Source organism: Pelodiscus sinensis, chromosome 3, assembly GCF_049634645.1.
Source record: "Pelodiscus sinensis isolate JC-2024 chromosome 3, ASM4963464v1, whole genome shotgun sequence".
NCBI classification, from domain to species: Eukaryota; Metazoa; Chordata; order Testudines; family Trionychidae; genus Pelodiscus; species Pelodiscus sinensis.
Window position 1 is genome coordinate 167,289,798 of NC_134713.1, and position 16,692 is coordinate 167,306,489.

Below are 16,692 nucleotides of genomic sequence, written 5' to 3' on the forward strand. Positions count from 1 at the left end.
TATATAATGTTGCCGTTTGTGAATTACTTTGTTTAGCTTGGCACTAACATTTAAAGTATAGCAGTTCATTGTTAAACTTTGAAAACCTAATATAATGACTGAATGTTGTTATCTGGAGATCAAAGAAGCAAACTCACGGTCATTAAATGTTTTTAATTGAAACTTCCTTGCACCTGCTCTTCTTCAGAGCTAAGTTTTTGGTGTCTAAGATAAGCCTTGCTTTTAAGAATAGAACAAAGAGGAAAAAATATTAGTGTTGAGTGAAAAAAACATTCACCTAAACATAAATAACAGTAACAGAGCAGCTGTCTCATTTCTTCTGGCTGTAAATTTTTATTCACTATCTGTATAGTGTCATAGATGTATCTAGTGCTTTATAAGTATGTCAGCAGACAAAGGTCCTCTACCAAGTAACTTGTACAACAGAAATATAGCAAAATTGGCAGAATGAAAGTAGACAGCTTGGGAGAAGAGATGGAAGATGTTTGGAAATTTGATGATAAAATCTGTTTCTAGCTCCTAGATTTTTTTTTTTGTCAACTCACATGGTGCCAACTGTTAGAGATTTCATATCTAGACCACACAGAATTTAGAAGAACACTTAATTAATTAATCAATAGCTCGCCCAAATATTGGCACTCTGAATTCCTGAGTCACATCAGTAGCTCTTGGGATGAAACAGAATTGTAGTTTGATTTTTACAGTTCTCTTGAATTGTTTAAAGTAGCCTTTCTAATTTGTTCATTTCCTTACTTAACCTACATAGGTGAGCTGCTAACTGGGGAGATGTGGAAAAGCTCTTGTTTTAGGTTTTGTCTTTACTGCTTAAAAAACCCCCAAAGGTTGTGTATTTATAACAGGATAATTAACATGCATTATTGTTATCCTGTTGTACAGTCTACTGGAGATAACTCATTGTAGTTTCACTGTGAGGTTAACTTATCAAGCTCAGTTACCAGCAGGTGTAGCACTGATCTCATGAAAGTATTTCACGGTAAACACTACGTGAAACTTGTTTCCATTAGGGTTTTATAGTGATAACTCTTTTGCATTTATCTCACTGTAAATCTCCCCACAAAAACACCTCTTTAAGCATTGAAGACAGTCTTGGTCTACATGATGGTTTTTAGGAAGAGCTTCCTGTTTTAGGACTGTCTACCTCGTATATTGAGAAATCATGAGGCAGGCTACCAAATCATGAGATGAAAAAATAAAATGTTGGGATCTCTTAGGTTGTCTCATTTTTGAGGCCTATTTCAAGCATTTCTCTGCATCCATGAAGGCTAAAGGCATCACTTGTCTTCAGAGGCTGAAGCTTCAAAACAAAACAGAAACCCCCAAAAGAGCACCAAGTATTGTGAGATTTGTGATAAAATGATGAGTTTGCATTGCTACTGTTTCCAAAGTGACTTACATGGATTCATAGAAACAAAATGTCGCCTTATTTATTTATGCAATTTCGATTTATCCAGTGTTGCTTGGATCCTTAACCCAATTATTTTTAAATAAAAGGAAAATGTACATGCTTTATTAAATTATTATATTTTTCAAAATGCAGTGTTAATCTTATGAAGTTAATATTTATGTTGGATTTCTTTAAAAAAGGGATTGTTAAACGTTTTCTGCTTAATTTTCGTAAGGGTTTTTTTTGTTTTTTGTTTTTTTTAGTGGGAATTCCATCAGTGTGTTCTTCATCCCTGTAAACTCCTATAATTCACTATGTTTTAACCAAAAAAGAGTTATAGTCAGTTTGGTTTCCAATAACATTTTCTTCTAGTTTTCAAATCTTAAGCATTGATTTAGCTGTGCCAAAAAAGAGCACTTCTCCAAATTTCTCAGTTTTATCTCTTTTCTGTAAGATTTATTAAGATGCACTCCTGTTCCAAGTTCATCCTATTTTTCTGGCTTATCTTCGTGCAGTCTCTTTCAAGATTCACTCAATTATGTCAGTTTTGAGGACTGTACTTAATTTGGTGATTCTGTCTCTGTTCTGTTGGTTTTATGAGAAGCAATATCATTTTCCTGGCACAATTAAACATTGACCTTGCTTTAAGTCAGGGCTAATCAACAGGTGGCCCATGGGCCATATGTGGCTCGCGGCCTATTTGTTTGCGGCCCACGGTGCAGTTTGGGTTTTTTGGGAGCCAAAATAAAAAAGTAGTCAATATAATGGTCTTCTGTTGATATGTGTTTTAATAGTTAAATTCCTGGACTGTCATTGCTCATTAAAAGTGCTGTCATATGGGTGGAAATCAGGTAAATATTGCATTTTATTAATATCAGATGAACTGACTTGAATGAGGCCTGCGTGTTGTATAGTCTTGCTTTAATCTTTCTATTCATGCCCATCATTGTGAAAGAAGCTATTAGCATATATTTGCATATATATGCAACCACGCTTAAGTTGCGGCCCTCGGCATGTGCTGTGAGTGTCATTGTGGTCCCCGGAGCTTCCAAAATCGAGTAGCTCTGCTTTAAGTTATGGTAAGAGGAAGCTGTATACCAAATTTGGTGGTCCTAGCTCTTACTGTTTAGGAGGCGTTCTTGATCAAACAGACAAACTCTCTAAATAAATATGAATATACATCACAATAAAATATAGTTCTCATAATAATATATTGCTTTGGTGCAAATTGTTCATTTTATGTAATTTTTTAAAATTATTTATTTATTTATTTTAAAATCCATAGATGCAGTCCATACACATAAAATTTCTCAAATAACATAAAATAATATTAGAGCTATTAGAACAGGAAGCAAAAGAAGAAAATTACAGAATTTTAAAATGTCTCAAAATGCAGAATTCATAAATATTTTTACAAGTGCTAAAAATATGATAGAAAAATGTTAAATGTTGCACATATAGAATGGTCTTTTACAATATATTTTCATTGGCACAGTGTACCAAAATATTTTTATAGCACGGCTTTTTATAGAATAAATTCTTCTCTGCATTTATTACAATAATTTAGGGCCTGATTCAGAGCCTACTGACAGTAACGAAAAGATTACCATTGAATTCAGTGATCTTAGCCACTGATTCATTGCACTATATTGGGGTAGTCCAATAGGCAGACTTTGAGCCATATCCCGACCATCTTTCTATTTACTTATTAATATTGAGTTATTTTATTTTTCTCTGGAATATTTTCTTGACCCAAACATTTGGACCTTGACTAAAAATAATTGACTACCCCTGAACTATATACTTCACTTTGAGTCAGCAGCAAAGCTTTTGTGAGAGGCTATTCAGACTGAGATCTGTCAATTGGTATGAGACAACTAATTACAAAACTAGCTCACCTGCAGAGTTAAATGACCTATATTTGCTAGTGTATTTTCCACTATGTTGTTACACTTATGCCTTATCTGTACTCACAATTAAATGGGCACCACTGCCATCAACACAGTGGTGTCTATTTAGTGGGTCTGGTGAAGGCAAGCTAAATTGATGGTATAGCACTTTCCAGTTGGTATCTACTCCGTCTCCCTGAGAAGCCTCTCCCATCGACACAATTATGTCAACTTCAGTTACATTGCTTATGTAACTGACGTAGCATAACTTATGTCAATTTAGAGCTTCACTTTAGACCAGCCCTTAGTCTGTAGTAAGTGATATATAAGTTTACTGTGCATTTTTATATACTGTAAAACATTATTTTAAAAAAGTGGAACACTGTATACTCTACAAGATGTTACATAATTTTCTTACCTTTCCTGCTACAAGTATTCCCGTCGAAGTGAAGGTAGTAGTGAAGTTAAGAATGCAGATATTGGCAAGTTTGGGGCATTAATGTAACTTCATGTGGGCAAATAGGCAGTTAAGTAACTTTATTTATGTTTTCATTTCCAGCTGAACTATACTTTTTACTTTCCAAAAATGCACAGTAAACAAGAAAAATAATCTTTTGTGTATTTAACTGTGTGGATGTACTCTTTTACCCATTTTTTCTCTGAATACTGTTAAAAATCAATGAATACCTAAAATTTAATTGCCTTGCTGTTCTCTATTTATTTGAAGCAGTCAGTGAATTTTCAGTTAGCAAAGGTTCATTTTGTGGTGTTTTATAATTCTCAGTACTTGTAAGCAACATTGAAGTAGCTAATTTTACATAAATATTATGACATAATACATTTATGCTCTCAATGGTCTAAAACCAAAACCTACAGTACATAATTCAGAGCCTAAAAGAGTCTTTTTGACCTGCATATGACTATATGTAACAAACAATACTATTGCCTTTTTGTAAATTATCTTTTAAGTGGAAACTATTTTATAAAAATGGGTTATATTTTTCAGTATCTAAAAGTTGATTAAAACTAATTAATGTGGTTAAATGTATTTGTTGTTTCTTATTAGTATCCTTGTTTCCACCATTGTAAACTGTTAAAAACTAATGAAATAATATCTTAAATAATAGATACATTCGTTTAACACATCCTGTATTTATAATAATGTAGATGTTAGAAGCAAACTCTGTTTAGATCATTACTAAAGCAAAAGTATTTTGAAGATTAGCTAGTTAATTTTATTTAATCCTTTGTGATTTGGGCTTCCTGAAGAGCACAAAGAGCCTGAGTGAAATCTTAATTTTGTTCTTGTTTTTTAAGAATTCAATATGCATTGAAGTACGTATCTCTTGCACCTGTTTTGTATTATGAATCCTTATAAAGTGTCACCCATGATTAGTTAGACAAGCGGTACTATCTTTCTGTCACTGATACAGGATGTTTTTACAGTTGGGAAGGAAAAAATTAAAACTTGTAAAGTGTGTTAAAGATATAATAACCTAGTAGGTGGTACCATGGATTTAATCTGGCAATCTACAGAGTTCATTTTTCATCTCTAAAAACATGTTTCAGTCCTGCCCACATGGGCAGCTTTCTTCCTTTTGATCTGAAAACTTTGTCTTTTAAAAGGCTTATAGCCAAAAGAAAGATAATCTTGGATACTTTTTTAAAAGTACCAATCCATGATGTGTTATATAAAGTGACACAGTCAGGAAAAATATTTATGAATAATGAGGGCTTTTTATTATACCCAATATCTTTTAAAACTCATACTATATTTACAAAACAAAGAAAGGTGTCAGTCTTTCGTCTCTGGGGACTTTCTCAACCTATTTAAAAAACGTATTTTTCCTTGAGACAAGGAACTGAGAATCAGCATCTACAATGAGGGATGAGAGAAAAGAATTGATTAGAGGTAAAGAAATACAAAAAAAGAGGTTAGTTAATTAATTGGCAAAGGATCAGCTTACATACAACAAAAGCCAAATATAAGAATCCTAAACACTAGAATGAAGATTATAAGACAGATAGGAAAAAAGAAATAAGTAATAAAATGAAGCCAAATGAACAAAAAAAAATGAAATAAAAGGTCATTTGACAAGGATGGGAAAGTATTTTTATTAAAAACCAGTAGAATTAATTTTCCCAAATAGAAAACCTCTTCCCTGAACATACAGTTTTGTGAATATCTTACTGCTACTAATCTTACTGTCTTTTTATCGGATAAGTCAGTCCTTTCTTCTGCTAGAACATTTTGCTGTCCTTATCCTCTCTTCATCTTATTGAGTTTTCATTATTTTATATATCTGCATTTCTAAAGTAGCAACATTTGTATAAGGATTTGCTGGAAGCAGGTGGGATGCTGCTTTTTATTCTTGATGCTGAAGAAAGTGTTTTTTACTTTGTTTACTTACAAAAATTGAACAGGCCACATGGAGTATGAGAATGGACTGAGGATAACCCTCAACATTGATTTGGTAGTGATTTCATTTTATTTTTAATTCCCAAAATCTGGTTCAGAGTTTTCTTAATGGGGCAAATGAGAGGAGGACATTCAGACTGACCAAGGACTGTGTAGAATTTTGACTGTTACAGGAAAGTTAATTGAAGAAGAGGTTTGTCATAAAAAAGGAAAAGTTAAGTGTGGAAGAAGTTTTATTATGTGAGCAATCTAGAAGGAAGTTGTGCTGTACTTTGACAAGTTGGTTTTTAGTTTGTATTTTTTGTATCTGTTTGTGTTGTTTTTCATCATAAGTCCCTGCCCTAAAGATCTATCTTTGGTTCTATATTTGCGCACAGCCTAGCACAGTGAGGCCCCAATTCTGTTTGGAGTCTTGAGCACATAGTGAAATATGAATACTAACTGGTGGGTCAGCAGAAACATGGGCTTCAGGTTTCTTATTGAACTAAATTCTCTGCAGGGCAGTTTGCACCCTCTGAAACAGGGCATGTTTGGAATGTGATGGAAGGGTTAAGAACATAAGAGTGGCTATACTGGGTCAGATCACTCATCAATCTAGCCCAGTATTTGGTCTTCTAACAGTAGCCATTTCCAGATTGTTCACAGAGGATGAACAGGACATGGCAATTCGTGATCTATCCCCCATCATCCAGTCCCAGCCTCTGGCAGTCTGAATGCAGTTTCAATTTTGGCCTTCAGAACATTCCCTGGCAGTGAATTCCACAAGTTGATTTTGTGTTGTACAAAGAAGTATTTCCTTATGTTTGTTTTATACCTGCTGCCTATTCATTTCATTGGGTGACCCTGTGTGACGGTTTTGCTCCCTCCCATGTTTTATGAAATTGACTTATGGATACAAATATGCATAACTTGAAGATGCTTTGGACAAAATACCTCATGTAACCTGTCAATCTTAATGTCACAGTCTGCTGAATCTGTATACCTTATTTTGGTGCATGTATCATTCTGAAAGTTAGAACTACAGAGTATGGAATGTTTATGGGTTTAAATGTGCAAATGAAATCCATCAAGGGCGTTTCCCTCTAAGTCTGGGTGATGACCTGTATCAGAGACAGCAAAGGGGGAGGGGGAAGTGGGTGTTGCTTCCCTTGAGGAGCTAGCTTTAAGCAGGCTCCCAACAAGCACCAGATCCACTTGCCTCCCTACCCTCAAGTTGCTGCCTCTGATAGAGAGGCAGCAGTGTGAAGGCTAATCGGGGGGGGGGGGGGGGGGGGCAGGCTAGAAACGATGCACACAGGGAGCTGGCTTTCAAGCCAGGTCCCCACGCATATTGGCTCCTGTGGACTTCCCTTCTCCCCCCTCCCCCCCGTGCTGCCTGTACAACCACCCCGAGCTCCCAACGGACAAAGGCTGCTACTGTAGAGTAGCTCAGGGACTGCAGCAACTATGTATCAGAGGCAGCAACATGGAGTGGCAGGCAGCTGGTCAGAGTGGGTAGCTGGTTTTTAAACCAGCAGATCAGCTTCCCTACTAATGTGATAGATGTCATCAAGTGCCAGCAATGCCCCTCTGCCATGTACATTGGAGAAACCCGACTCTTTGCAAACCTACCTGAATGCACAATTACAGACTTGAAAGTTACCATTCTCAAGTTTGATACCCTGATGCAAAAAAAACAAAAACAAAAAAAACCCTTGAAAACCAGGCTGCAACATGAAACTGCTGAGCTGGACTTCATATGCACATTTGACACCCTCAGAACAGGTCTGAATAGAGATTGGAAGTGGCATGCTTTTTACCATAAGTAATTTTTCACTTTAGGAAGGATGGATTTGATTTAAATTAAATTGATTTAAATCATGATTTAAATTACTATTCAGGAAGTTTCAATTTAATTATGGTTTCCTACATAAAAATGCATTCTTGTTGGTTGTTTTAACCTTAATACCTATCTTCACAACTCAGAGATAATGTCGGTTTCATTTTTAGAAGGTACACACTATATATTTTCAAACCGGGATTTATTTTGAAAATTTTTCAGATTAGTTTTACAGCTATATCAGAAAATGAATGATTGGTTATTTCATTTACCAAAGATAATTGAAGCAGATATTTATGAAGTCATTAGGAGGTGAGCTGTCTCCAATTCAGAAGGTTAACCATTAAAATTTGGAGAATTGTGTCATCCTGTATTAAGAAAAGAACATTGCTATGCAGACATATACATTGTTTTATCTGTCTGTATATATAAAAGAGGTGACTCCTCCCCGCTCAGTCACCCAACGTCCTCCCTCCCTAACTTTTCCAGTGCTGGGGCAGCTGGCAACCATGCAGCCTCCCAGGTCTCCCTGGATCTCCAGGGGATGGGGCAGCAGCTACCCAGCCTCCCCAGTATCCTCGGGGCTCTGAAGGATGGGGTGGGATGGCGGCATGTGGATTCCACGGTGCTCCAGAGAGGAGCCGGGAGCCATGCCCTCCTACCCCCTCATGGGGGGGGGGGGAGGACCATGCACCCTCCCCCCTCGCGGGGGGTGGGGAGCAAAGAGGCCTCCACCCTTGCGGCTGGAGGTGCAGCCAGGCCTCAGTCCCCTCCCTGGCGTCTGGGGTGGGGGAACAAGGGCTGGTGCAGCATTGGTCTTTTGGGAGGGAGAAAAGAGCCAGGGCAACCTTGGACCCTCCTCAGTGGCTGGAGGGGGGAAGGGTTGGGCCCAGCAGTCAGAGGGGCGGGAGCCGGAACTGCCTACTCCCAAAGGGTTGGTGAGCATAGTGAGCAGGGGGCACTGTTCCCTAGTTTAACTAAAACGTTACGTAGTCTGGATTTTTTTCTTCAACAACAAACATATATATTTTAACCAAACAAGCATATAATTTTTGTATTTAGTTAAACATTCAAGTTTTTAAAATCAGATTTGTTTTTGTTAAAATTGCTTAAAATAGTTAAATGAAATATTTTAAAAAAATTAAATTGATTGTCAGCCAGGTCAACATGAGAAAGTATTTGCTTCTGCCGCTAACTCAGTCATTTTCACCTTTCAGTTTCCTATTTTTTCGTAATCTGGAAAAGAAAAACAAGCTTTCCTGGTTTTTGTAGGTCTCAAACGATTTCTCAATTTGGAATGAATTACTCCAAAGGAAGAAAATATTCTTTCCACAGCAGCAGAAGAAGCTACTGCTGTTAAAATTGAGGTTATCACTTCAGCAGTCTCTGATTTATACCTGTTCACTGGTGTGAATTTCTTTAAAACATCAGCAAACAAATATTTGTTGAATGGTTCATCCTTAGCTCTGACGTTTATTATAGTTGGCATTATGGAGGGATGATTGCTGAATGCCCATGTCATAGCCAACCCCTCCTCTTCAGTAGTTAAGATTTAACCCTGGTACTGAATATTGAGAATATTTGCAAGAAAATGAGCTGGAGATAGTGCTTGTGCCATTCTTTTTTTAGATGCTTGTAATTTAACTTTCAAATTCTCATTACACTGAATGAAATAAATGACTAGTAAAATAAATCTTCTCATTTTTATTCTGCAGATGCCATTTTAGATTTTTCAGTATCCTGGAAATGTCTGAAAGTTTGAGCTTTGTGTATGGCACATAAAACACTATGTTGAACAACATTATTAAGACTGCAAAGTCAAGCTGTCAAAAGTCACATGAACAGCAAAGGCGCATTCTTAATATAAAGGACAAATCCTAAAAAATGTCGAAGCTGGGCTCCAAAGCATAGGAGTATTTTGTCATTTTTTAACTTGGGGAGAATAAAACAGCTTTATTCTTGGAAATACAGGCAGTCCCCGAGTTAGGCGGATCTGACTTATGTCGGATCCGCAGTTATGAACGGGGTTTGCTGCCCGTTTGCTGCTGGAGACCAGCAGACCAGGGAGACGAGAAGCAAAGCCTTGAGGACGCCGGCAGCGGGACAGCCGCGGCGCGTCTGGGCTGTCCGCTGCCCGCGTGCTCCGCGGCTTTGCTCCACGTCTCCCCAGACCAGAGAGACCGGGAGCAAAGCTGGGGAGCACGCGGGCAGCGGACAGACCAGACGCGCCGCGGCTGTCCCGCTGCCAGCGTGCTCCCCGGCTTTGCTCCCCGTCTCCCTGGTCTGCTGGAGACCAACAGACCAGGGAGATGGGGAGCAAAGCCGGGGAGCACACGGGCAGTGGACAGCCCAGACGCGCCACGGCTGTCCCGCTGCTGGCGTGCTCCGCAGCTTTGCTCCCCGTCTCCCTGGTCTGCTGGTCTCCAGCAGACCAGGAAGACGCGGAGCAAAGCCATGGAGGACCCGGCGGCGGGACTGCGGTGCGTCTCGGTCCCCCGCCCGCGTCTCCCTGGTCTGCTGGGGGGGGGGTGGCGCAGCTAGTACACCCCACCCCCCTCCCCAGCAGTCCAGGCTTTTCTCCAGATGCCTGTGGTAGAGCAGCTGGGGCGCTGCCGGTTGGTCCCGCAGCGCCGCTCTGGGCGCTACTGGAGCAACCCAGCAGCACCCCACCTGCTCTGCCCCAGGTGTCCTGATTCAGCCGCTGCTGGTCAGTTTCAGCAGCGGCTGAATCAGGACGCCTGGGGCATTGCAGCTGGGGTGCTGGTGCCCAGGAGCGGCGCTACTGGAGCAACCCAGCAGCACCCCACCCGCTCTGCCCCAGGCGTCCCCAAGTCAGCCGCTGCTGAAACTGACCAGCGCTGACTACAGGAAGCCCGAGGCAGAGTTGCTCTGCCCCGGGCTTCCTGTAGTCAGCTGCTGGTCAGTTTCAGCAGCGGCTGAAGCTGGATGCCAGTTTCGAATTACATAGAGATTCAACTTAAGAACAAACCTACAGTCCCTATCTTGTACGTAACCCGGGGACTGCCTGTAGCTGAATGGTTTGGCTGAAATTTTTCCACAGAATTTCAGCCTGAGTCAGATACCCCAAATTGATAATTTTAATCCCAACAGTTATAGTTTGGTAAAGCTATGATAGGATTTTACAATAGGAAACACTGGATATCTTTAGTAATTGGCAGTGCTACCAAAATAATATTACAGGGATAATGTGGCAACTGGAAACTTCTCTGTATAATATCCTATGTGATGGTATGAAATCTCAGTCAGTAGAGTGTCTGTATTGCTTATCATACCATGTTTTATACATGCAATTGTAAGAAATTCAAAATCCAAGTTGTGGATTGGTTTATAAAATAAGATTATGCAAAGACTTGAGCCATAGGAAAAAAAGGTGTTCCCTATAATAGAAGACTTTTGAATTATCTTTGGAGGAGTCTGTGGAGGAATTATTGAAGTGGAAATACATTAAGGTGTCTGTGATGACATGAGTTAATAATATATCAGATTAGTAAATTGAATAAAAGAATACATTGGGGTGAGCTAAGCAGGGGATGGTTCATTTATTTCTTTTCTACTCTTGTAGCTGCATGTGGTATACTTGTAGCTATGTGCTGCAGTGAAAGACAGGCTATGAACATGCTCACTGTGGTGTATAAATACATATGATTGTAAAAGGCTCTGGCTGTGGGGAGGCAGCAGGGAAAGGCTTTGGGGGCAGGGAGCTGCCACAGTCGTTTCCTGTTTCCTCTCCGTTACTAGACTCTCTCCTGCCTGTCAGAGTCTTTAACTGCAGTGAAATTTGCCAAGCAGGCATAGGAAGCACTGCTTTGACCTGTGTATTCTGCTCTACTCAACTACAGGCAGTCCCCGGGTTACGTACAAGATAGGGACAATAGGTTTGTTCTTCAGTTGAATTTGTGTGTAAGTCGGAACTGGCTCCAGATTCAGCCGCTGCTGAAACGGATCAGCGGCTGACTACAGGAAGCCCTAGGCAGAGTTGCTCTGCCCCCAGCTTCCTGGAAACAGCCGCTGATCAGTTTCAACAGCGGCTGAATCTGGACTCCTGGGACAGTACAGCTGGGGCACAGCCGGGTAGGTCCCCGCAGGACCAACCCAGCAGCACCCCAGCTGCTCTACCCCAGGCGTCCCGCAACAAAAGCCTGGCCTGCTGCGGGGGGGGGGGGCACACTAGCTGCGCCCTCTTCCCCCCCCCCCCAGCAGACCAGGGAGACCCGAGCAAAGCTGCGGAGGCGCAGAGGTCCCGCCGCCTGTGCGGCTTTGCTCCGGGGCAAAGGAGGAAAGCCGCACGGGCAGCGGGGTCCCGCCGCCTGTGTGGCTTTGCTTGGGTCTCCCTGCTGTGCTGGGGGGGACTTCCCCCCCAGCACAGCAGGGAGACAGGAGCAAAGCCGCAGAGGCGAGGGACCCCGCTGCCCATGCGGCTTTGCTCCTTTGCCCCGGAGCAAAGCCGCACAGGCGGCGGGTTCCCCCACCTTTGCGGCTTTGCTCCTGTCTCCCTGCTGTGCTGGGGGGGAGCCCCCCCCAGCACACCAGGGAGACCCGGAGCAGCTTTTCTCGCCCCGGAGGACGCGGTGGCGGGACCGCTGTGCTCTGGGCGGTCCTGCCGCCTGCGAGCTCCAGGGCGAGAAAAGCCCTGTTCGTAAATGCGGATCCGACGTAAGTCGGATCCGCGTAAGTCGGGGACTGCCTGTAATCAGTGCCTCTCCATTTACCCTACTCTTCATACCTGTACTATGCTCTACATCAGTGTTTTTCAACCTTTTTTTATAAAGTACCCCTTTTAAAAAAAGAATAAGTACCCCCAGGACCTACAGTTTTCAGACACACAATTTTTTTTCTACCATTGCAACACATTTGTTTAAACAACTTAATTGTAGCCAGGGGGGAGAGAGGGAGCATTCAATTTTTGGGTGTAAAAAGTGCAAACATAATAAAGCGCTGTAAAACTTAAAACAAAAATTCAGTTTTTTTTCCAAATGTCAGTGTGTTGACGTACCCTTTAGACTTTTTGGAGTGCCCCTAAAGGTACTCGTATCACTGGTTGAGAAACTGCTCTATATGCTGCCGTAAGTGTAGATGTACCCTTTAGACATCTCCACTATATTAGCTCTCTGTTTTTACTTCATAATAAAAAACTGATTCAGTAATTTGAAATGAAACCTGATAGGTGATTAATTTTATTTAAAAATTGAATTGGTTTAAATATTTAATTAAAAACATTGTTTCGTAATGTTAATTTATAGTGTGCAGATATTGCAAAATTATGGCACAATTCACTTTAAACCTCATTAGGCATGCACAGTATAGTGATATAGCAGCATGCTCTTTCTATTTTAACAACTCTATTTTGCAAGCAGAGGCTAAACATGTGCTTTGTATTATCTTAACTCCTATTTAAAGCATAATCCGATTCTCCTCTCTAAACAAATAATAGCTTCATAGGACTGGAAGAGATTGTAGGAGGTCATCGAGTCCAACCCCCTGCTAAAAACAGGACCAATCCCAACTAAATCGTCCTAGTCAGGGCTTTCTCAAACCAGGACTTAAAAACCTCTACCTCAAGTCCCTCAGCCTCACCTCATAAGTCGCGTGCTCCAGCCCTCTAGTAGTTTTTGTTTTCTTCTGCTGAACTTTCTCCAGTGCATCCACAATCTTTTTTATAATGGAGGACCCAGAATTGGAAACAATAATTCAGATGTGGCCTCACCAGTGCCAAATAAAGGGGAATAATCACTTCCCTAGATCTATTGGCAATACCCCTACTAATGCACCCCCATATGCTGTTAGCCTTGTTGGCTACAAGGGCACATTGTTGACGCATATCCAGTTGCTTATCCACTGTAATCCCCAGGTTCTTTTCTGCTGAACTTCTGCTCAGCTAGTCGGTCCCTAGCCTTTAGCACTGCTTGGGATTCTTCCGTCCCATGTGAAGATTCTGCACTTGTCCTTCAGGAAGTTGTTCCCAACATTTTCCAAAAACTTCCTGGATTGCCTGTGTATTGCTGTATTGGTCTCACAACAGATGTGTAACTGTTCCTCAATGGGTGGCATTAGGAGAAGGATATTGATCCACAAAATACACTTATCATAGCTTGAGAAATGTTTGTCCTTCCCTCTGTCTCTTCAATATAAGAGTTTTAAAATGATGAAAGTAGAGGCAATAATGCACTTTTGCAGACCACTAAATAGATTTAAGGTATCTACTGTTTGGATTCTCTTGGGGAGAAACACCTTTTTGGATGGATGTATTGAAGGATATGTGTGAAACATTGATAAACGTACTGGGTTTATCTTTTTTAACCCATCTGACACAAGGAGTAGCACTTCTCAGTGATCCCTGAAAATATTTTGAAATATTAGATGTCTTGGTATTGTGCTAGCAAATTGATACTGTTTCATGTTCATTTGTCCTAAAAATCCATCTCTCTTTGAGAATTATTGGCCCAGGAGATGGCAGTTACTAAGTTAACAGGACAACTTTTCGTTATACTGATGTGTACTTTCTATGATCTAACTTTGCAGTGGCCTTTGCAACTATAAATCCCTCTGTTAATAACTTTTTTCTTAATTCCTTCCAGTATATATACCTAAAGTAGGCATGGTCACACCAAATTCTGATCCCTTCTCAAGTCTGCTATCCCACCTGTCATGCTAATATCCTCCCTCTAGCCTTCTTTGGTTGAGGAGGGGATAGTTTCTCTAAAGTAATTCCTTTTTAATTAAACTGTTTTTTAAATTTTAACTTATCTTTGATAAGAAAATGGAAAAAGGAGGAGAGATCATTTCTATTCTGTGCAACAACTTAGAGCATTAGCCAGTCAGTGGATCACTGTGGTATTAAGAAATAACTATACAATATGCAAAATCTTTATATTCAGACTTGTTAATAAAATTTCCATTTGCCAACAAGAATGTAAGGAATTACACAGTTGAGAAGTAGTGACTTTACAGCCTCCCTGCAAAATGGATGGGACAATTCCATTTCAGTATTTATAAGTCATAGACAGGAAGCACATTCAAATTTTCTAATGAAAATAATCCGGTAAATGTTGTTAAAGCTTTTTTTTTATTGGGAAAAAAGAAAATCCTATTATTGTAGATGGTAAAGTCTTGAAATCTAGGAATACAATTGTATAGTGGCTAAAACTGGCCTACTGGCCTATAGACCTAATAATTCTATAATAAATTTATCTTATTATTGTATTGTCTATGTTGTAAACGGGGGGGAGGGGGACAATTATTACACAATTTCTAGACAAGCTTTAAAACTTAAATTTTGGGATTCTGTCTATCAGGTCTTAAAGTGAAAGTCATAATACGTCCCGTTAGTACTATATTGAAGAGTTTGACCTTTAACCTGTGTAATAAAGATTTAGACTGCTTTTTTGTAAACTGTAGCTTGCGAAGAGATCCCTTATCTTAAAATAGAAACAGATGGAGGCCCTGTTTGCAGCTTGTTGATTCATGCTTAAAGGTTTGCAGAGCAAATAAAAGTGACAGCAGATAGGTGATAAATTAACTAGATTTGGGAAAAAACTAGGAATCTTTTTTGAGACTATGAAATCCCTATAGGTTAACTATTTATACAAACAAAAATCTCATGTGTTAGTCTGTAACTTTAAAAACGCCAAGTGCTCATGAGTTTTCGTGGGCAAAACTCACTTCATCAGATGAATTGAATTCCACTCCAGTTCATTAGAGGAGGTGGGTTTTACCCATTAAAAATTCATGATTCTATATATTTTGGCTAGTCTCTAAGGTACCATAGGACCAATCTTTTTTTTTTTTTTAAACTATACATACAGTTTTGTCAAAAGCTGTTCAGCACCTCCTTAGTTAAAGTTTAATGTACCTATAACTTCTAAATCAACTACTTGCTGTTGCTGCTTCCTGACAAGGAAGATACTGTCAATTCTCTCTTCTTGATTTAATACTTCAGAGAGAAATGAAAGGCCTTCTTATTGTTTGTCTGTTACTCTTGTATATCGCGATGCTTATTTTCACCTTTTTTATTTTTCTGTACCAAAAGGTAACAGAAATGACTTGCTCTCTTTGTGGAAGCAGGTTAAGGCTTCCCAAAATGAAGTATTCTACAACCCCAGTGTATTTGAAGGAAGTATTATTCTTTCATTTCATGACATACTTGTTTTACTTTAGTAACTTTTATAGCTTCCAAAAGGCTGGTAATGTGCAGTAAGTAAGTAGGTATCACCAGGCCCAACAATATGTAACATCAGTGAACATCCTAGATACCTTGTAACTAAGATTCAGGCCGGGACATAGCAGAAAGAGCTCTAATGGCCCTTAAAGATTGCCTCCTGAAGGCCCCGGACACAGACAGTTCTCTATGCTTATATACTTGTATTTTTACAGAGTCATGAGGTATTACTAATCCACCTACATGACAGAGTAGGGAGGAATTAATTACAAAATTTAAAAATAAAACCTTATCCCAAACACAGTTTTACCTCCCCCCTCCCCCAAAGGAGACATTCTAAAGACTCCATGAAGTTCACTAGGGACACCTCTACTGCTCTTGATTTGACATGGAAGAAGCTCATCTGCTATGGTGATGGCAGCTGTATGAAATTCTTAGGGTGCATCTATATAACAGGGCTTAACTCGAAATAAGCTATGCAAATTGAGCTCAATGATAGCTCATTTCAAAATTGGGAGCATCTACACAGCACTTATTTCAAAAGAGAGCACTCATCCTCCAACTTCCCTTACTTCCTCGTACAATGAGGGTGACAGGAATAAGCTTGACAGTAGTTTGAGATTATTTTGAAATAATTGCCTGCTGTGCTAATGCGGACTAAATTATTTTGAAATAACGCTCGTTATTTTGAAATAATGTTGCTGTGTAGACGTACCCTTAGACCAGGGGTGGCCAACCTGTGGCTCACAAGCTGCAAGTGGCTCTTCACCCCCTGAAAGTGCAGCTCGCGAAGCCGCCCCATGCACTCCTACAAAGGGCCCCCAGCTCCCTGTGCTCACTGGGTGCAGGGGAGCTGTCCAGCACAGCAAAGTGGTGTTGGCAAAATGGTGGCGGCCAGCAGGAGCATGATGTGGCCAAAAAGCCTAGCCCCATGGATTTTAAAGGGGGAGCATTGTCTCGCCCTCCCCCCTCAACAACTCTGGC

The 16,692-nt window shown here is 40.3% G+C and overlaps 1 protein-coding gene across 2 annotated transcripts in view; it reads left to right on the top strand.

Annotated features, from left to right (window-relative positions):
* THADA (THADA armadillo repeat containing) overlaps positions 1–16,692 on the top strand; it is a 308,025-nt gene that overhangs the window by 188,012 nt on the left and 103,321 nt on the right. The window lies entirely within an intron of this gene.